Source organism: Petaurus breviceps, unplaced genomic scaffold (assembly GCF_028583685.1).
Source record: "Petaurus breviceps papuanus isolate PSGF00001 unplaced genomic scaffold, PetGlider_PUasm1.0 128, whole genome shotgun sequence".
Classification (NCBI taxonomy): Eukaryota; Metazoa; Chordata; class Mammalia; order Diprotodontia; family Petauridae; genus Petaurus; species Petaurus breviceps.
Window position 1 is genome coordinate 8,466,239 of NW_027185664.1, and position 21,222 is coordinate 8,487,460.

Below are 21,222 nucleotides of genomic sequence, written 5' to 3' on the forward strand. Positions count from 1 at the left end.
GGCTCTGCCCCTCTAGATCTTCCCAGTTTTGAGGTCGGTTGGGAAGAACCTGCTTTCACAGATCAGGTTTGCTTTTCTTTACTTAAGGTTTTGCCTTCTATTGGTGGCAATAATGAAAGTGCTTCCTGTGCCTCTAAGACTTCAGTTTTTCTTCCTAGCCTTTGTAATATTTAACAGTGTCTTCTAGATTCCTTAGACCAGTATTTTTTCTGCCTACATCAGTCCCCAGAAGTGCTAGTAGTCATCAAGTTTGACAAGTGACGTCATCTGGAAGTTGTTCTAGTTACTTCGCTCAGGAAAGATAATTGACCCATATCTTGTTGTTTCAGGTGACTATATAAATAACACAATGTCCCCTCACTTCCCCAAAACAAAAACAAAACAAAAGAATGCGGTCACTTCCCATTCTGACAAAAAGGCAGAACTTCTTGTCCTTTCTTCTTTTGACTTTTACTAAGAATTCTCTCACCTGATATCACCAAGGATCTACATCACAATTCACTAAAAGACAAGTAGCTTGTCCCTCCACAAAGGATTTCTTCCTCTCCTTACTTTCTGGAAAGTTCCTTAGCTCTAGCATTCAAGTGATTTTTCTTCCTCTTGTCTTCCATGTGACATTTTTTCCAAATTCAGGACCGAGGTCAGTGTTCCTGTCTCTTTAGCCTCTTTCTCTTAGTTTTCTCACTCAAGCTTTTCTATTTGTTTGTTTACTTGTTTCTTATATGTTTTTTTTTAAGGAGTATTCTATTCTACCTAATCATCTGATGAATGGAGGATTCCTCAAACCCCTCTACATTTTCTTCTATGTGAGAAACCATCCTTTCCTTTGAGCAGATTTAATACCCAGGAAATTTTTCCTTCTGCCAAATATTAACTTTTATAAAAAAAAAACCTTAACAAAAGCAACCAAAGCCAAGAAGAAAGGACATATTAACTTAACCAATGAGCAAGAATTTATTAAGTGCCTGCTTCTCTATTAAGTGCCTACACTGTGATTGATTTGGGGAGGCCTACAAAGTCAAAGAATGAAACAGTCCTTATCTTCAAAGAACTTATGTTTTATTATGGGTGATAAGAACATAAATGCACATGTATAAAACAAACACAAATAAATACAAGGGGGGAATTAGGTAGCAGGGAGAGCAGGAAAATCTTTATTTAGAAGATAAAGCTTGAGATAGGTTTTGAAGGAAACTTGGGTCTGAAAGGCTGAGGTGAGGAAATAGAGCATTTCAAGTATGGGGTGGGAGGCAGCTGCTGCTGAGGCATGGAGGCAACAGAGAAGGAATGTCATGTGTGAGAATGGATTTGGCCAGTTTGGCCAGATCACAGAATGTGGGAGGGAGAATAACATATAATAAAGTTGGAATTGCAGGTTTGGGCTAACCTGTCCAAAAAAAAAAAAAAAGGAAAAAACCCCAGAAATTTACATGATGGTTTTGTTGTATATTTGACAGTAATAGCAAGCATAGTAGATTTGAAGTTCCATGTGCAATCATCTTTTCATTATACTACTTTGTGAAAATGTTTGTTTTATTCCATAAATTAAAAATAAAATTTAAAAAGTCAAATGGAAGAGTTTGATCCTAGATGAAACTGGGAGCCCTTGGAGTTTATTGAGTAGGAGAATAACATGAACAAACCATGTTTAATAAGAAGAAGACATTTAATTAAACAGTCTAGCAAGACAAGTGACAAAACAAATTTTCTCCCATACACTCATAGGGAACACTTGTGGGAGGAGGGACCATATGCAAATAAAATGGAAACATGAGGAGCATGCATGGAAGACAATTTGGAGAACACATGTGACCAAGGGAATGGATAATATATTCTAAAAAACACATGTGACCAAGGAATATGAATGTAGGGCACCCACGTAGGTAATATATGTGACCAGGGGATATGTGCAAATTGGGTTACTATGCAAGATCCATGTGTGGCCTGGGCACACAGAGGACACAAATGTAGAGACATATTAATTAAGACACAGTTGTGTTTCAGACAACTTGCATTTCTGACATGGTAGAACAATATCTTCTGATGACATCAGCACTTTCCTCTCCATTGGATCTCACGTTATCTCTTTTGGACATCTTGTCTCTCCTCTCCACCATATCATCTCTATTGCATTTGGTCTCTGTTCTCTTCTTGCTGTCTTCGCTTGTCTGATGGTTGCTGAGCTGTTCTTTGTTAGAATCTGTACCTCTTTGGGATCATCTGCTTCCTGGTATAATCTTCAGGGTTGTAGCAGCTGGTAAACCCAGCCCTAGTAAAGGATAGACAAAGCTTTTGAGGGACATAGGTAAGAGCTATAAACCAATCACACTATATTTGTGATAACTTTTTTCCAGGTGCCTTAAAATTTATTACTTAGGTCATCTTTCTGAGTTGGGATTAACAATTATTTTAACTTCTTTTTTAAACTCTATGACTTTCTGTCTGCAACCCAAAAGACCATTTTGGGAACTCTACACACACACACACACACAATCTCAGAAGAGCTATGTGGGACATGAGAGAAAAAAAAACTCTCTTTGACTACCATAAACCTCCTTGCTTGGCATGAAAAAAAAAAAACCCAAAACCTGGCAGCAATAAAAAAAAAAGGGCTAGATAAAGCAGGTGGTCAAGGCCTTAGTCATTATTGTACATTTTGACTTTTATTATATATACTTGGCAGCAACTTAAATGTTGCTTGTTTAGCATTCCTGCCAACACAAAGATGCGGATCTCTATTTTACAAAGACATTGATTCCTTGGTATGGCAAAAGACAAACAGCTCCTACTCTGTGCAAGTCACTTCCACATTTTTGCCTATTCTTGCTACCATGGTTAAATGGCTCAACATCAGAAAATGATATGATTCTATCAGTGAAAATGACATTAAAGAAGAGACATTACCATCTGCTTTGCTGCTGCACCCTAAGGACTATGGGAGTTTTCCACCTGACTTACAGATGAAACCTTCCATATGTCTTGTCTCCCCAACTAGAAAATGAACCCCCTGACAACAGGTACTGTCTTATTTTTCTGTTTGTATTCTCAGCTTTTAGCACAGTGCTTTGTACATGGTAAGCACTTATTCAATGCACACTTCATTCATTCATTCACTTATTCATTCATTCTCTATGCTTTATGAAAGCAAACCTCATGATTCTGTCATGGTTGCCAGAGGCTCTTGTGACCAGTTCCTCCAGAGAACTTTCTTCCCCTTGTTAGCACCTTCTCAACTGAATTATAGGAAAGTATCCAACCTGTGGCTCTCAACTCCCTCTAAAATGGTGTCAATTTGTATTGTACTCAAAAGCTAGAGCAGAACAAGGCTAATTCTATTGTGCTTTACCAAGATTTGAATATGAAAAAGTTTTGCATCCTAGTCCAGTGGCACACTGTTCCAATTGCCTGAAGGCCATCCTAAATTCAGAAAGAGCAAGAAAAACAATTAAAAAGTCAGTTATCCTTTGATAAACTTGGATCTTCTCAGCATTGCAAGGTTCTAAGACAACTCTAAAAGACTTGTGATGGAAAAGACTATCGACATCCAGAGAAAGAATTACGGAGTCTGAATGGAGATTGAAGCAAACGATTTGCTTGGTCTCTCTCTCTCATTTTATTTTGTTTCTTCTTTCTCATGGGTAGTTCCATTGGTTATAAATCTTCTTAGCAACTTGACTATTGTGAAAATATGCTTAATGTGAAGGTATATGTAGAACTTATATTGGATTTCATGCCATCTTGGGGGGAGTAGAGGGGAGGAGAGAGAAGGGGGGAGAATTTGGAGCTCAAAAGCTTGTGAAACTGAATGTTGTAAACTGAAAGTAAATAAATTTAAAAGGAAAAAAAAGTTAGTCATCATGTAATAACTTTCTTTTTTTTGTCACAGAAATTCATGGTATAGAGGAGCTATGATCAGACAGTGGAGAACATATCAACATTCACAAGATCACAGATAATTATAACAGCTAGCATTTTATAGCACTTTTAATTTTTTTCATTGTGCTTAACAAAGTTATCTTATTTGGCCCTTACAGTAACCCTGTGAGTTAGGTGCTCTTATTATCTTCATTTTACAGAGTAAGAAATTGAGTCTCACAGAGATGAAGTGACTTTCCTCGACTCACACAGTTGGAAAGTATCTGAGGTAGGATTTGAATTCAAGTCTTCCTAACTCCCTATCTGCCTCTCAGTCCACTGATGGTGGCTCAGTTACCTTAGTGCAAATCTTATGAAGTTTTGAAGAATTAACTACTGTTTAAAAAATGACTGGGATATAAGAATGCTTCAGAGGACTAAGCTGAATCACTTAAAGAAGGGCATTTTTTAATCCAATAAAGCAGAGAAAATAGAGATCGGATAAAAATTTTTGTTTCAAAGTGGAATTATAATAATTTTTGTTTGTGTCAATGGATGTTCCTGATTCTTCTTTGATCCTTCTTAGGGTTAGAGATCACTAAGATGATTATCTTAGATACTTCAGCTTCTTTTAGGATGATTAAACAAACATAATTGAACATATTGAAACCTCCTAAGATGTTGTCCTCAGATAGAATTGTTCATTGATAGTTCTTTTATCTGAACAGATAATTCTAGGTCAAGCCCTATTCTAGGTCTGTACCAGACTGACCAAAACTGGGTTACTCTGATTCACCAGCACAAATGTGCATGGTTTGCAAGCAGCAGGTACTTAAAAACATTAGTTTTTGTTCTTTTCATAACCTTTTAACACACTTTCTCAGTCAATCAACATGCATTTACTACCTAGCGTAGTCTGAATATAGTGATCTAACTGGGACACAAAGAAATAATGGATGAAAAAAATTGTTGTAATCCTCAAGGAACTCACATTGTATCTAGTGAGGGAAAAAATGAACAAGAAAGTAGCAATGCAAAACAAGATTGCAAAGGACTAAATGAGTGCTCTACCTAGTGAGTGTGGAAAATGAATTTAAGAGGGAAAGAAGGACTCAGAAAAGATATCATGAGGGAGTGGAATTGGGATTGGTTAGGCCATAAAGTCTTAGCCCTCCTCCCTTCTTGAGAGGCCTTCTCTTAGCTCCGAGTCTTTGTTCCTGCCCACTGAAACAATTCCTTTCCATTAAGATTCAATTTACTGTCTCTCCTCCAAGGAAACTTTTCCTGATTCCCTCCCCCAACTTCCCCTACCACAATTGAAAGTCATTCCTACCTTCTCAAATATCTCTGAGCACTTTGCCTAAGCTTTTCATTGGTTTCTGTCACATCATGCCTTTTTTCATCATTTGTATACAAAATCCACCACAAACACATACACACACCACTGCAAACTCCTTAAAGACAGGGATGGTTTTTTTTTAGAGTTGTTTGTTCAGTGTCCAGCAAAGTATGCTGCAACTGATAGGCAAGTTCTAAATGTCTGTTCATCGAAAAATGAAATGGTGGAGGGGATTTAGAACCAGTAAGTTGGAGCCTATTGCTGGAAGGGGTGGGGCAAGAGCCATGAACAAGAAGAGGCCATTGTTTATGCTCCAGGGACAAGTAAAGCTGTGAGGACATAGCAAAGAACGCAAAGTGTGGCATAGCGGAAGATAGAGATTGTGACCAGTTTGTGGAAGCTCTTGAATGCCAGGAGAAGGAGATTCAACTTGATTCTTTAGGTAATGGGGAGTCAATTCAGTTATTAGAGCAGGTATTCACCTGCTCTATTCAGTATGCAATGTTACTTAAGGAATATTCATCAGAATAACTATGCTTTTTGGATTTTTCTGATTCTGGAATTGCCTAATTAGATTTACCTGACACACATTCACATATTCTACAACCTGTAGATATATGTTATAGTTTTCAATGATCATGTTCTCTTCTCCTTGCCAAAGAAGAACATAATTACTGGAAATGATAGCAAAGGGGAGAAAGAAAAGTTCTTTTAGCTCTACCCATTTCCCCTCTCAACTGTTTATTCCAGACACAGGGGGCATGGGCTAATAAGAAGTACAAAGAAATAGAAAGGATAAAAATTCTGAATATATTAAAAGTTAAATTCAATATAAACATCTGACAACATTCAAATAATTCTATGCAAAATACAAACCAAACTATGCAGGAATATTTGACCTTTATAAAGACAGGTATAATACAATGTGAATCCTATTGGACACCGCTGGATTACACAAATGACCCATGCGTGTTTTAAAAAAATCATTCTCAGAGTTGGAACATCTGCCCTTGGACCTCTTTTCATCTTGGAGGACTAATTGACTAAATGTTTACTCTTGAACTTCTTTGAACAAGAACTTCTGCTTTTCGGTTTGTCGTGTCGATTTGTCTGAGCACTGAACTGGGAAACGAAGTAGTTATTTCAAAAGTACAGATGGAGCCCCTTGTTTATATTCTAATTCTTTACACCAAATGGAACTGCAGGAGGTTCAAAATTTGTAAAGGTCTTCCAAAAAACCAAACACATTATTCATTTCAAGAAATCTGACGATTTTCTTTGAACTGCAGGGAAAAAAAAAAAACCTTTTTAGCCCATTTGAGTTAACTGAGGTTAATTTGAAGATCCTAATATTCTTCAAGAAAAACAGTGAAGAGAGACCTGGTGATTGAATTCCAGAAGATGGTTTATTTGCCAATATGTATTTCAGTTGACCTTGAATGAACCAAGACATTATCGGTGCATTCCCTGCAGGAGAAAGAAAGCTTGAAGACAGGGGTTATACATGGTTTTGTCTTTGCATTCTCTCCATCTAGTAGAGTACCTTCCACATAGTAGGTGCTTAATGAACCTTTGTTGGATTGGATTGGACTACATTGGTTTGGATTGGATTGAATTCAGAGTTGGAAAGGAAATCCAGGTCAAGTTCATTTTCCTTTCACTGGGTACCAGATAAATACGTTTCACAAAATAGCTGTGTTTTAATTCCCTTCTATGGGAGACAAAATCCAGACATTAGTTTTTCTCATCTCTCATTAGTTCTCATGCTCTTGTAATTACATTAGTAATAAACCCTTAGCTTTGTGCTTTAGAAACAGACTTTTGGAGGGGTGGGAAGAGTGGAATTTAATGGGGAGAAATAGACTTATTTTAATTTCTTTCAGTAAATTGTGCTGGCTCGAGGGATTATGTCCTAAATGAGCTAGTATGTTGACAATCCTCTGTTGACAGGGTGTTCCCATTATAGGTGATTTTCAAAGCATGTTTGCTGTGAGGGCACTGTGAATGTGTGTTCTTCCAGCTTATTTTTAAATTTTGAATGCTAAAATTGCTACCTATAAAGGGAGATGAACAGAGAACACTGAAAGCTGAAAGTCTGGCCAATTGCAGGCCTTTCAGACTTTTTTCAGCAGAGAAATACAAATTGCTGCTTGAAATAAAATTAGTTTCTATCTTTGGACTCCCTTGTTGCAATGTTAGTATTCAATCTGATTTGGAGGGGGGGTGTACTTGAGGGGGTGTGAGGAGACTAAAACCTGTACTTCCTAAATCACCTTCACATTTAACACAGATAGGCACAATAAAACAGGAGTGCTATGCTTCAGGGAGCAGGTTCATAAAGAAAAAAATAAATGATTTGCAAAGTGGCTTGTATAATTAGGCTGCACTGGCCACCTAAAGTGCATTTCTGATGTTATCAGAGATACTGTGGAGCAGACTGAATCTGACCCATTCGATTTTTTAAAATGTATCCACTCTAAGAAAAAAAAAATTTTTTCAAAAAATTTGGAATTTCATGAGGCTTACTCAGAACCTTCTAAAATAGTCAAATCTGGACTTAAATGTCAGTAATTTAAGGTTAGCTTTATGAATACAATGTCTATCTTCTGCAGCTGGGCTATATTATTTCAGTGACTTTTTTATGCTGAAGTTGCCTTCTAAGTTCTATGCTTGATTTATGAAGCAAAACACTCTATTTACTGTACAATGCTATAGTGCTGACATACAGGGTCACTCAGGAATGCATTTGGAGTGTGGAGCGGGGTGAGGGTTAAATGAGCAACATGCAATAGTTTTTTAATGTAAAATGTTGCTTTTAAAAAAAGAAAGCCGGATACTAAGTGGCTGAATGAAAATGGTGACAAACAGTAACGGGCTCATAAAATTTATTTGTGAATGTGGAGATTATGCCTGACTAGGCAATTTGAGGTTGAACTGCAGTGTACAAATTTTAAATTATAGGACAGTGCTTCAAACCAGTGCTCCAAGTAGGCCACTGTCTTTCTGCTTAAGGCTTTCTTGGGGTCAGCTTGGTTCTTTATCATAAGGGTTATATCTTTTCTAGAAAATTTTAGGACAAGAATCTTTTATCTAGTATCTACTCTATATAGTTATTAAAGATGTTTGATTTTATTTCATAGATGTCAGTTTTATTTGCTGAAATTGGGCAGATTATGATTTTGGACAATTATGTTAGTGGCAAGTTAAATTTAATTTCAACAGTATCTCTATTTAAAATACAAAACTGAATCCAAACTATCTTGTAGGTCCTTGGCAGACAGAGAGACAAAGACAGAGACAAAAAAACAGACAGAGACAGACACAGAGAAATGAGAAAGAATGAGAAGTGAGGGACAGAGAAAGTGAGACTGAGAGACAGAGACTAAGATAAAGGGAGAGACAGACAAAAAAAATCGAGTACCTTCTAGCTATCTCCACAGGCATGAGGAACAGAGCTCATTTTCTCTTTAAAGGGTAAATAGTGTGGATTTTCAGAAGTTAGACCATATAGGTTTGCAAAGGAGGCAGATAACTGATCTCTAGCGCTACCATTAATCTGTGATTTCCATTCCATCATTCCATTATGAATTAGTATTTATAGGTAGCAAAGATTAGTATTAGTGTACCAAGAAGCCTATCTAGATGGCACAAAGAAAAGATTCTTCAACTTTTGCTTTTTAAATGTAGGGGGCCTGAGTTACAAAGTTAAAAAAAAAATTAACAAACCAGTTTCTAACAGGTGTGGGATGTTCCAAAGGAAGGGGTGGACCTGTAGAAACTAATACATAAGAAAAGGAGAACTTTCCATAGACGTTGGTGGCAATCGAAAAGTTATTGGCTTGAGGAAGGAGAAAGTGAATGAGAAAAACATGTCTATGCAGAGAAATTGTTCTTAGGGGTTGAATAGGCCTGTCAGGTTCACTTAAGATTAGGCTACTGCTGCTACTTGAGGCTGTCAAAACTGGATATAACTTTATGGCTAAAACAATGTCCGTTTAAAACATAAAATTGATTACTTTTGAGAAAACACTCATACAATTTCTTCCAGGTTCTTTCTCCTCTGACATTTTAGGAGACTTTTCCAGGCTTGCCACATGACTCACAATTATGCTGATTGGGAACCTGAACAGCTGTGTAAAATAGTAAAGCTACCTTAAACATGTGCAGTCTATGAAAAAAAAAGTAATCATAAGGTAATGCCCCAAAGCCACTGAATACTGGCAACTTATCTTACAAGGAGATTGTTCTTTGATACCATGGGTGTGATTCAAATGCTTCAGTGAAACTTAATTTCCTGCTAGCCACAGAAAGAATGGCAAAGGCTTTCTAATTTGATTAGCTCAAGGTGATAGCTAATACTTCTGCCACAGTGCTGACTGATAAGACTTTGGCTCTTAATAGCAGCAGTCAAGGGATGACTCCTGATTTTCCTTAGGACAAGAGTTTCCCTATCAAATGGATGGTTGTATGTTGAGTGAGAGGGAAGAGGGGAGGAGAGGGAAAGGAAAAGGGAGAAATAAAACTTCCCTTGAAAAAAATAAGAAGTTTGGACATTTTTACCTAAGCTAGATGGAATGGCCTTGGTAAGATCCCTTCTGCATATATTTCAAATGGATGGGACCATTTTGAGGAAGGTAAGGTTTCTGCTGTCTTAAGCACCATTCTCTAATAGAACTTGTTAGTTTGAAGAGGTAGACGGAGCATTATGATATGTTGGTAGCTTTAGAAGTTTTTACTATCGGCCACCTAAGTACTGGCCTGACATTCGGAGGAGCTGGTGGGGATTATAGACTTAATTAGTATCACCTAATACACCAGGATGATTTAAAGGTGAATATTTAGAATTGAGCAGGGAAGTGGTGATAAATGTTTAACAGCAGAGTAGGAAGAATGTCCACAGACATTTTAAGTTTAATCTGTATTATTTACATTTTTTTGTCATTTCCTTAAGTTTAGACAGTTAACAAAACAACAAGTTAAACCCTAATTTGCAGTGTTTTCCAATTTCTGAGGTACAAATGCTCACCCAAACTGGATTCAGCACACCCCTAGTCAGATAAGTATTATTGAATGCAGGGTAATAATCCAAAGAGTTGTGGGAAAGACTTACAAAAAATAGGATATTTCTGCTCTCAAAGAGCTAGCAATCTAATAAGGGAATAGTGGGGAGGAAGCTAGAAGGGAGGGTCAGGGGGAAGCAAACAAACCAGTAACTATATGAAATAATGAAAACAATTAGGAAATAAATAACTGAGAAGAGGACAATGGTGGTTTAATGAACAGAGCACTAAACCCGGATTGAGGAAGTCATTGTTCCGTCATTTCAGTCATGTCTGACTCTTTGTGACCTCATCTGGGGTATTCTTAGCAAAAATACTGGAGTGGTTTGTCATTTCCTTCTCCAGCTCATTTTACAGATGAGGAACTGATACAAACAGGGTTAAATGACTTGCCCAGGGTCACACAGCTAGTAAGTGTCTGAGGCCAGATTTGAACTCAGGAAAATGAGTCTTCCTTACTTCAAGCCCAAAACTCTATCTACTAGGCTATCTAGCTGTCCCTGGATTCTGGAAGAACTGTGTTCAAATGTGACCTCTAACTGAAGATTCATGACCCCAGACAAATCATATCTTTTCTGAGCCTGCAACACTTAAACTTATCTAGAAAGTTATAGATAGATTTTTGAAACAATCATGGATCCAAAGAAATAATAATTATTTATTTCTATAGAACTTTAAGGTTGACAAAGCACTCTGTATAGAGTATGACATTTTATCCTTTAGTGTCTGTGAGATAAGTGTATTATTATCTTTATTTTACAGATGAGGAAACTGAGGTCCATGAAGATTTAGTGGCATACCTAGGGTCCCATAGGTAGTGACTAAGTTCGGATTTGAAATCAAATCTTTCTGACTTAAAGGCCAACTTTCTATCCACTACAGTAGATTAATTGGGAAGATTTCCCAGAAAAGGCATATGTTGGCATGAATTACATTTCCCCTCTGGCTTTGGTTTACCCACTTTGAAAAAGGAGGGCTGGGTGAGCTCACTTTTCTTAGGAAATCTAATCAACATAATGTATTCAAATTCTTAAATGCAGAGTTCACTGTTCCAAAGAGGAAAGAATGACTCTTATAGCTATTAACCTTGGGTGACACAGCTAAAGAAATCAAAACGAGAAAAGATCTATTAGGTCATCTTTCTCCCACTTGTTTCAACATAGAATTCTTTACTCAAATCTATTCTCCAACACTTGGTCAGGCTCGTCTTCAGTGACTCAAATGATTTTCCTTAGGATGCAATTTTCCACAAGAAGTAACAATTGACTCTGTTTTCAGTCCTCGAGAGAGTTTGAACTGCTTGGTGTAGTCTGGCTATTGCTTGATTTTTCATTTTTAGCTTTTCCTTCCACCACTTGATCCCTTCCTGCTGTTCTAGAAACCAAGAAAGAGTGATGCTCCAGAGGCCACCAATCATCTACTTTGGTAAAGTTTTCTACGATCCATGATACCTTCTCTAACCTATATTCCAAAATGCTTTTCTCCCATTCTTGAAAATGCCCTCCCCTTTATCTGCCCTTTTCCATTTGGAGTTGTTGCTGAGCTCATTAGCAGCTGTGACCATAAGTATTAGAATAATAATACCTTTTAATGGGATCTATGAGATTATCTAAACATTTTCTAATTTACCCCATGCCTACCTCATTTTAAAGGTGAAGAAGATGGAGCTCAGAAAAGAGATATAGCTCATCCAGTTAGGTATTGACTCACCAGACCTCAGATCACCTGACTCCCAGCTCAGGACTCTTCTCATTGTATCCGACTACATAAAAAATAACTGAACTAAGATGGCACATTTTAAGACTTACAAAAGGATGCATTTCTGATGGGAGGAGTTCTTTGATTAAAGATTGTGCAGCACTCTGATTTCTGGAAAAACTTAAATACTTAGATCAAGAGTTGCAAGATCTTAGTCCATGGCCAGCCGATGAAAATCACATGAATGACCTACTAGAGGCTTAATTCCAAAAATAACCTACAGCAACTTTCATTTATCTCCTTTTATATTGCTTTTCTAAGACAGCCCCTTTACTTAAGGTGATATAGAAATATATCAGGAGAAAGTATATAGTTGGCAGCAAGGTGGCACAGTGGAGAGAGCATCGGACCTTGAGTGAGGAAGACCCAAGTCTAAATATGGCCTCAGATAGGAGCTGTGTGATACAGGCAGGTTACTTAAACACTACCTGCCTCAGTTCTCTCATCTGTAAAATGAGGGTAATGGTACCTACCTCTCACTGTTGTACACATAAAATGAGATAATAATTTTAAGGTATTTTGCCAATCTCAAAGCACTGTTAAACATCAGCTCCTACTTCTTTTCATTATTAATTATATTCTGTAGCATTTACTTGGATATGGCAGCTATGACAAGGTGCTACACTGCCGCCCTCATCATTTGACTCAGTAAAAATGGTCTTCCTGGGGGGCAGAGCCAAGATGGCAGCACAGAAGCAGGAAAACTTCATGAGCTCCCCCCATAGCCACCTCAAATATCCATAAAATATGACTCTAAACAAATTTCAGATCTACAAATCCCACAAAGGGACAGAGAGAAACAAATCTCCTGCTGAAGGCAGCCCAGAAAGCCTATGGAAAGGGTCAATCACAGTGTTCTGGGAGCCAAACCCAGTCCTGCATGACACCCCAGTTTTAGATCCAGCATGTCCACAAACAGCAGCAACTGGAGTGGATTTCAGGAGAGTGGACCACCAGCATCTGTGGTGGTTTCCAGAATTATCAACCCATAAATGCCAAAGACAAAGTCAAAGGTCAGTGTGGAACCCTGTTGGAACTGAGCACAGTCTGGCATCTGCCCCCAGAGCAAGAAGCAGCAGAGCACCGCAGCCATGTAGCCACCTCCACATGGCTGCTTCAGAGCTCCTGGCCCGCAGATTGTAGGGGGACCAAGAGACTATTCAGAAGGTAATCACTCTTGCTTTAACCGGCTTGGATCTGGATCACTGTCTTGGATAGATGTCCTAGAGTGTGTGACCAGTGAGCCAGAGTCTGTGGGGGCTGTAGAGAGGGTGCTTAGCTAATAGCTGCGGCAGCTATGAAAACCCCAGCAATTTGGGGTGAAGCTCTACTCTCTGGAAGAAGGGTTCTACTGTAGCAAAGAGCTCAAAAGTCAAGTAATTGAGTGGCAACATGTACAAGCAAAGGAAACAAAGCAAACACAGCAATGAAACCTTAGATTCCTTTTTTGGGGACAAAAAAGATCAAATCATGGAATGGGAGGAAGACAATGAAGTCAGAACTCCTGCACCAGAAGCTTCCAAGAAAAATATGACCTGGTTACAGACTATGGAGGAGCTCAAGAAAGATTTTGAAACTCAAGTAAGAGAAGTGGAGGAAAAATTGGAAAGAGAAATGAGAATGATGCAAGAAAATCAGGAAAAGAGAGTCAACAACCTGAATGAAGAAAATAACACCTTAAAAAAATGGACTAACTCAAATGGCAAAAGAGGTCCAAAAAGCCATGAGGAGAAGAATGCCTTAAAAAGCCAAATTTGCCAGATGGAAAAGGAATCTCAAAAGCTCACTGCAGAGAATAATTCCTCCAGAATTATATTGGAACAAATGGAAGCTAATGACTTTAGGAGCAATCAAGATACTATTAAACAAATCCAAACAACTTAAAAAATAGAAGACAATATGAAATATCTCATTGGAGAAACCACTGACCTGGAAAATAGATCCAGGAGAGATAATTTAAAAATTATTGGGCTACCTGAAAGCCATAATAAAAAAAAGAACCTAGAAATCATCCTTCAAGAAATTCTCAAGGAAGATTGCCCTGATATTTTAGAACTGGAGGGCAAAATTGAAATGGAAAGAATTCACCAGTCACCTCTTGAAAAAGATCCCAAAAAGAAAACTCCACAGAATGTAATAGTCAGGTTCTGCAGTTCCCAGATCGAGGAGAAAATATTACAAGCAGCCAAGAAGAAACAATTTGAATATTGTGGAAACACAATCAGGATAACACAAGATCTAGCAACTTCTAGCTTAAGGGATCAAATGGCTTGGAATATGATAATCTGGAGGTCAAAGGAGCTAGGATTAAAACCAAGAATCACCTACCCAGCAAAACAGAGTATAATGTTTCAGGGGAAAACATTATCATTGAGTGAAATAGAGGACTTTCAAGCATTCTTGATGAAAAAAAAAACAGATTTGTGCAGAAAATTTGAAATTTAAATATAAGAAGCAAGAGAAGCATGAGAAGGTAAACAGGGAAAAGAAATCATAAGGAACTTATCAAAGTTGAACTATTTACATTCCTACATGGAAAAATGACAATTGTAAATCATGAGACTTTTCTCAGTATGAGGATAGTTGAAGGGAATATATGTGTATTTATGTGCATATGTGTGTATGTATGTATATATGTATGTATGTATGTATACCCACATACAGACACATACATTTATATGTATGTATAGGAGGGTCTAAGTGTGTGTTTGTGTGTATATATATATAATATATATGTATACTATATATGTGTGTGTACATGTATACATAGACAGAGAAGGCACAGTATGAGGTGAATATGAAGGCATGATATCTAAAAATAAAATTAAGAGGTGAGAAAGGAATATATTGGGAGAAGCAGAAAGGGAGAGATAGAATAAAGAAAAAAAACTATTACAATGGAAGGGAAGAGCAGGAAAGTGAAAGGGAATGGGTCAACCTTACTCTCATTGAATTTGGCTTAAGGAGGGAATAACATTCAGATTCAACTGGGTATCTTACCCTACAGGAAAGTGGGGGAAAGGGATAAAAGGGGGAGATGATAGAAGGGAGGGCATATAGGGGAGAGGGAAGTTAGAAGCAAACACTTTTGAAAAGGGACATGGTCAAAGGAGAAAATAGAATAAGTGGCAGGGCAGGATAGGATGGGGGGAAATATAGTTAGTCTTGCACAATATAAATACTATGGAAATGTATGGCGTAACTATACTTGTACAACCTATATTGCATTGCTTGTCTTGGGTGTGAGTGAGGAGCGAAGAAGGGAAAGAATCTGGCAACCAAAGTTTTAAAAACATATATTAAAAATTGTTTCTTTTACATGCAACTAGGAAATAAGATATACAGGACCTGGGGTATAAAATCCATCTTGCCCTACTAAGGTGGGGAAGGATATAAGAGAGAACAGATTGGGAGAAGGGGTATTCAGTAGGCTCACTATCTTAGGGTGGGGTGTAGGGGAAAGATGGGGAGAAAATGTGTAACTCAAAATCTAGGGGAAATGAATGTTGAAAACTATAAACCACAATATTGCTGCTACTATATACAACATTATCTTGGTTTTGCTTACTTGGCTCTTCATCATTTCATACAAGTCTTTCCATGTATTTCTAAATTCATTGAGTTCATCATTTCTTATAGCACAGTAGTATTCCATCATAATCATATACCACAACATATTTAAGCATTTCCCAGTTGATGGGGATCCCTGAAGTGTCCAATTTTTGCCACCACAAAGTGAGCTGCGATAAACATCCTGCTTTCATTCAAAATTATAATTATCATTTGTGAATTTTTGTCCATCTTGTTTTTACTTCACTATTTTTTCTCAGCTTCTCTTTTTTACCCTATCCCTGTTACTTTATCTTTTCCCCTTACCCTCCCACTACCTACTTCATCCACTCCTCCAAGAGTCCCCATTCTCCTCTCCCCTAAATCTCAATCCACACACCCCTCCAACAATCCCCCCAACCTGTCCTCCACCTTCCCCATCCCAATCCACATACTCCTGTAAAAGTTCCCCAGTTTTCTCACCTTTCTACATGTTCAGTAGACGTCTACCCCCTTCTGGATATGCACATTGTTTCCTCTTCAACCCAAATGAGAGTAAGGTTCCAATATTCCCAGTCCTCCATCCCCATCTGCTTCCTCCATATTAATTCTTCCTTTCATGTCCCATTTATATAATATAATTGCTACCTTTTTTTTCCAAAAGGCAGAGTGAAATCTTTGAAAATAAGAAAAAAGTATGGGGAGAAAAATCTCTCCCTAAAGAGAATTCTTCATGACTACTCCCCAGGGTATATATCCCAAAGCAGTTGTTAAATGACATATTGAGTGTCCTAAAAGTCATTCAAAAGTCAGCTCAGTATATTCTAGCCCACTAATTGGAGGTAGCATGGTACAAAATGGTACAGCATGGTACAGAAGGATCAAATTGGCTTTGAACTCTGTCTCTACTATTTACTACTTGTGTGATCTTTTCACTTAATCTGACTGAGTCCTAGTTCTCCATCTTTAAAGTCAGAATGAGATGGGATTAGATAGCCTCTAAAGAATTTTCTAGCTAGAAATCGATGATTCTGTGACTGAGAGACTTCCCTCATTGGTGAGTAAGAAAGCATGCCTTCCTTACCTAGTAAAACATTAGGAAGAGTGAATGAAATTGAGGTGGAGCAGAAGATTCACCTTTCAAGGTGTGGACGATGGAAACTCTCCACAAAGGATTTACTTTAAGTGGAATTAGCTAATTGTAAATGCATGACACAGTATAGTGGGGAATCAAGAGAAACTTTGATTAAAATACTACTTCTGCTACTTACTGACTGTAATCATGAACAATCATCTCTCTAAGTCTCAGTTTCCTCATCTGTAAAACAGGGATAATAACCCCTCATGGTTGATGTAAGGATCAAATTAAATAATGCTACATATTTTGTAAACATTAAAGTGATATATATGCATATATATGTATATATATATATATCAATCAAAGGGAATATTACAGTATGTTTATTTCCAATATCTTTGGTCTTTGAGAGCCCCAATCTCTCAACTTTATCCGACTTCCTCCTTTCCCTGCATTCATTCCCAGTTTTAGAGGCAAGTTTTCAGCAGCCACTATGACTAACTGATCTCCAGGAGAAATGGTTAATACATAAGGTAAAATTCAATATGGAGTCATCTGAATAGAAACACCATAGTTTGTGGCCTACTTTTTAATTCCAGACAATATTTCTGCTACCACTGTTTGTTTGTAGTTACCCTCCCCATCAGATGTTATCTACTTAAGAGAATATAAATTCATATTAGTCCCAGATTAAATAAGCCATGAGTTATATATCTGCAACAAAAAAATAAATTAAAAAAAATATATATATATACTTCTCACTCATATATAAATTTTTTTATTATCTTTTTTTTTTGGATTATCCACAATACTATCCTTCTTCCCAAAGGAACAAGAGATAACTGTATGTGTCAATCAAAATCTGATTCAGTTGGCATCCCACTGTAGCTGTTTTTAGGAACTTAGATGAGGCAGACTAAGCAGTAAAAATTGAAAGCTATAAAATGATTCAACCTACTTGACTCACACAAGGTAAGAAGGTAAAAGAACTAATTGGAGACACCTAAGGAAAAGAGGCAAAAAAATATAAACAGATTATAGTTGCCTGGGAGTGGGAGAGAGCAAGAACAGGAATTGATTTTTGAAGAAAACAGGATAGATTCACTACTCAAATGATGGAGGGGAGGTAGGTGAGATGATCTTGAGGTTATGGCCAAGTCTAACCTGCCTAACCTGTCACATAACTTCTCCTAATTCGATACAAATAGATTTGTTGGGTATCTAGATTGTACCCCATAAAATAGAGCTACTCAGAGATGTACACAACGATTGGGTGTTTTGCAGAAAGAAAGAGGGTCTCTAGTAGATGTGGATTTTTATTGGTTTCCTATAGGAAAGCTAGAAATTTCTAGAATGAAAATTCCAGATGTGGAGGATTCAGTGAAGGGGCAGGGCAGGGAAGCCAGACAAGTGGAAGGTACCTGTCTAGAGCAGAAAACCTGTCACAAGAAAGCCTGGGACCAGGAAAACCAGAGATGGTTTTTGGTTTGGGTTTTGGGCTCTGTCAAACTTGATTATGTGCCAACCACATTTCAGACTCACAGAGGGCAGTTAGGCTGAGACTACTTCCTCATGTGTAACTGACAAGCTATATCTCAGAAGAATACAGCCCTGTTCTAGAACTTCTGAGACTATAAATACAGAAATCATAGGAAAGGCAAGATCTATAATACTAGCTAGTAATCACCAAAAGTCAGAGATCATTTTTAAGTCTGGAGTATAGATTACCTTGCCAGGTGGTAACTGGAACGTAGACACAGTCTGAACAGAGAGATTGTTCTTAAGACAGCTTCTAAACAAAGTGAAATTAGAGATTTGTAGCTTAGTGTACATAAATTCATGTATACAAAGTTAAACCTCAAGTTTCTGTATGCATGTATATATTCAAGACCCATTTGAATTCTAGCCCAGCCCATAAGAAGCAGAAATAAGCCTAGAATTCATAAATTCTGCAACCTTTCCTGCCTTTGATCTGGCCTATGTGTGATCATAAAGAAATCACTTAACATTCTGGACCTTACCTCACCTGTATAATAAGTAGATCATACTACATGATGTCTAAAGTCTCTTCCATTTCTCATTCTGTGCTCTAATGGTCTCTAGATCACACTTAAATTACTAATGTCCATATAGCTTTGGCTAGATGAAAAGTATAAGACTCAGTTTTCCTCAGTGGGACAAAGTTAACCAAACTGTAATATAGTCATATGCTTTCACATATAGAAAAAGTATCAGTAAGAAGGAAGATGGGGGCGTCTAGGTGGCACAGTGAATAGAGCACCAGCCCTGGAGTCAGGAGGACCTGAGTTCAAATCTGACCCCAGACACTTAACACTTATTAGCCGAGTGACCTTGGGCAAGTCACTTAACCCCAATTGCCTTACCCTTCCCCCTCCTAAAAAGCCAAAAAAAAGTGTTGTTGTAGGGGCAGCTAGGTGGCACAGTGAATAGAGCACTGTTCCTGGAGTCAGGAGTACCTGCTTTCAAAACTGACCTCAGACACTTAACACAAAAACTAGCCATGTGACCTTGGGCAAGTCACTTAATCCCAATTGCCCTCCAAAAAGCAAAAAAAAAAAAAAAAAAGAAGCAAGATGGACACAGGGACACCAACCACTGCTGTACTCTATGGAAGACTTTGGAGACATATCTCTCAATGACATGAGCCAGGTAACACTGACATTTGGCTTCAAATGAAATTCTAACACAGATAACTGGCATGTCTTGAGAAACCAGATGAAGATGAAAGCAAAATTATCACTGAAATTATGGTCTCCCATTTAAATTAACACTTGATTCTTTCAGAGACCAGGATTTGAAGTATGAAATATGAAAGAATAAATCATTCAAAATTGGAGGGAAAAAAATGACTTCTTCATTGAGCATAGTCAAATCACAAGAAAGAATAGTAACAAGGACTTAGGATCCAGTGTGCCCTTTTCCACTGTATTCCCTCTCTCCCTTTTTTGATGTCCCAACTTAGAACACTGAAATATTCTTAAAGAAGAAATATCTTACAGTTGCACTCCCTAGATCACCGCTAAAACTTCTATCTGGTATCTGAAGTCAGAAGGAGCCTGAGAATATCTAATCCTAGACCACAGGATTAAGAACAAGAGAAGGTTTTAATGATTACAAAGTCCAGCAACTATATTTTATAAATATAACAAGGCTATACCAGTCACAACAACTAGATATTGGCCACCCCCAGCTTGTTACTTAATTTGTTCCCATATTTAATCTCACCATTCCAAATTCTAGGGTAATCCCAGGGTGTATGTGGAAATTTTCTCATTAAATACTGAAATTTAATATCTCTCTCAATTAATATTCTAAACTACCAGATCCCAAACTAGTTCGTTAAAAATGATTTATTTAATAACCCAGAGAAACTTCTTTTCCCAATAATAGATTATATTTCTCTATATAAAATCTTATTATTTTAAGATTAAATACATATTAAAGTTCCTAAATAATTTATTAATACATCAATAACAAATAAAGAAATAATTATTAATAATTTATTGAATATGAGAAATACAGTGTCACCTCAAACCTCCACTGTAGCAGAAGATGACTTTTCTTTACTTCTGGAAATATCATTGCACTATTCAGTTCACTCAAGGCACCTAACAATTCCCATCTCAAGAGTTCCCTTCACTGTCTTTGGAAGATGAGGATTGAAACAGTTGATTCAAGAAGTGAATATTCTTCATTCTATTGTTCTCCTTCAGCTTCTTTCTGGACATGACAGAAAAGCAGTGTCTTTAGCTTTATCAAATTATCATTACTCTTAATAGTCTCTATTGTAATTCACAAATCATAAACTTAATTTTATGTTTATTCATTAAACATTCATTAAGAGAGTTTTAACAAAATGATTCATCTGCTTACCTTTTTTCTCTATTTTTCACAAACTTCTAATAGGTCCTCATACATAAAAATTGAAAACCCTGACTCCATGGAGAGAAGAACAACATAGAATGAGAGTTACAATTATAAATATGCTTTTAAAGGAACAGCAACCGTTTTTATAGTGTTTCTAGGACAGGCCTTTGAAACCAGTGGTTTACAGGTTAGTAAACTGAGGCCAAGAAAGGTAATAAAGGTGCTTGCTCAATATCCTAAGATTAGTCAATGGCAAAGCTGAGATTTTACCTGTATCTTCCCATTTCAAATTCAATGTTTTTTCCATTAAACCATTTTGTCTCATCTTACTTTTACTAATTAATACCCTTCTCATATGGTGGTTAAAATTTCCAAAAAAAAATTTTATAGGAGGTAACTTTTTTAATCAATTGCATGTGTAAACATATATTTCACTAAAGAAAAAAAATCACATATAAATCCTTATCATGCACCTATGTTTAAAAAGAGCATGTTCTGTGGTAACTTCTAAATTCATTATTAGCAAAGGTTGTATTTAAGATTCCTGTGTCTACTGCTTAATAACACCCAAATTAGTCTCGATGGAATTAGCTGTAATTAAGGACATTGTGAAATATGGTGGGGGCAAACAGAATTACACTGTATTACTTTATTAATAATATTCTTTAACTACACTGTAAATTGCTATTAGGCCT

General features: G+C 37.2%; 2 long non-coding RNA genes across 4 annotated transcripts in view; one reads left to right on the forward strand and one right to left on the reverse strand.

The window, feature by feature from the left end:
• LOC138172526 (uncharacterized) overlaps window positions 1–21,222 on the forward strand; it is a 166,313-nt gene that overhangs the window by 97,195 nt on the left and 47,896 nt on the right. Inside the window, exon 1 of one of the 3 annotated variants that reach the window (XR_011171144.1) lies at window positions 4,103–4,144. The exons of the other annotated variants lie outside the window; for them this stretch is intronic. This is a non-coding gene — a long non-coding RNA (uncharacterized lncRNA). Of the gene's footprint in view, window positions 1–4,102; window positions 4,145–21,222 lie in introns of those variants that run through there. 3 annotated transcript variants of the gene reach the window in all.
• LOC138172547 (uncharacterized) lies at window positions 1,782–20,356 on the reverse strand. Its single transcript, XR_011171149.1, has 3 exons — window positions 20,189–20,356; window positions 18,368–18,431; window positions 1,782–2,269 (listed from the first exon to the last, which is right to left on the reverse strand). It is a non-coding gene; the product is annotated as an uncharacterized lncRNA (long non-coding RNA).